Below are 1,317 nucleotides of genomic sequence, written 5' to 3'. Positions count from 1 at the left end.
TGGCTGTCCAAAATCTTGCTGTAGACAAGATTTTGAAACTTGTTGCAAAGTCTATTTTGTCACCTCCTGTTCAGGAAGAATGAGTTCAGACAAACTCCTGAATAGACCTTGGGGGAAATTTGAAGGAAAATACTAACAAAAGAATCTGGACAGGTTCAGCTTCTTTCTCTGGTGGCATGCGGTTTTCTGTTAAGGGCAGCAATCATGTTCTGAAGGCAAACACATAGAAATCTCCAGAAAAAAGCAGACTTGTTCTACACAAAGTTCTCAAAGAAGACTGATCTCTGATCTCACTGCTAAATATCAGCTATGACCTGAATGATCCTAAATGTCATAGTCTAAAAAATACTTTCCTTTGATCTATGTTGGTATTAGTTAGTCTTACTAATTTCTTCCTGTGCCCAAGTTATAAATTAAATGCTTATGTATATTCTGAAGTTGGCAGAATTATAAGTAAAGAATACCAGTTAGTTGTTTTTTAGCTTAGGGGTAATCATAAAGGATATTGAAGGCAAAGGGGAAGTAATATATTTTTGATAACACACATATCAATATTATTGAATTGTTTACTAATGACTTTTAAAATTTACCCTATATGAGTAAAGTTGGACATTTTTCCTGGAATTATTTGTGTAGCCCATGTTATTTTCCTATGATCTTTTCACTGTTTATTTTGTTGAACCCTCTCTGTAGTGGAGCCGATACACCTTCGACATGTAAAATAAAAACATGCTATTTCTTGCAAATATGCTCTCTGTTCTGATTTTGTAATAATCAGGACAGGCTGAACGTTTGCTATATTGACTATGTATGTGTCCCCAATTCTAGTTCTTTCCCTATGTCTGTTTTCATCAATGCTGGTGTGAAAGCAGTTAAAGAAAACGATGTTGTCTCATTGTAAAATAAATAAAGGTGAGTGAAGTAAAAGAAGCATACTTTTAGCATGCTTGTCCATGGTTATATCTCTTACTGACTTTAAGGATTCCAGGGAAAATGTGTTTAGATAGAGATGATTTTGCGAAGGCACCACTGCCTTTACATCTCCAAGGGACGCAACGTGGAGGCATGAAGCACCCTTGCTCTTCGTATATTATGTAAAGTACAGATTAAGAAGTGATCCATGCCTACAGAGGGAAGGAGGACAAAACACCACTGATATTTACTTTGCTTCAACTTGACTCTTATTACTCTTAAAAATACACTGGGTCATAGGTAGGAAAAGAAAATGATCTGGAATAATAAACGATAGTGCTTAAGTTTAGGGAGAAAGTGTCCTGGTAATTTGTCATCTGTATTTATAGTTTTATATGAACAGGT

General features: G+C 35.4%; 1 non-coding gene across 1 annotated transcript; it reads left to right on the top strand.

Annotated features, from left to right (window-relative positions):
* Positions 1–739: 739 nt before the first annotated feature.
* On the top strand, positions 740–869 carry LOC127490441 (small nucleolar RNA SNORA72). Its single transcript, XR_007918391.1, has one exon. It is a non-coding gene; the product is annotated as a small nucleolar RNA SNORA72 (small nucleolar RNA).
* Positions 870–1,317: the final 448 nt, after the last annotated feature.

This window comes from Oryctolagus cuniculus, chromosome 2 (assembly GCF_051225735.1).
Source record: "Oryctolagus cuniculus isolate XC-2025 breed Fujian yellow rabbit chromosome 2, ASM5122573v1, whole genome shotgun sequence".
Lineage (NCBI taxonomy): Eukaryota > Metazoa > Chordata > Mammalia > Lagomorpha > Leporidae > Oryctolagus > Oryctolagus cuniculus.
The sequence above is the reverse complement of the archived record's forward strand: the minus strand, read 5'-3'. Positions and strand labels throughout refer to the sequence as shown.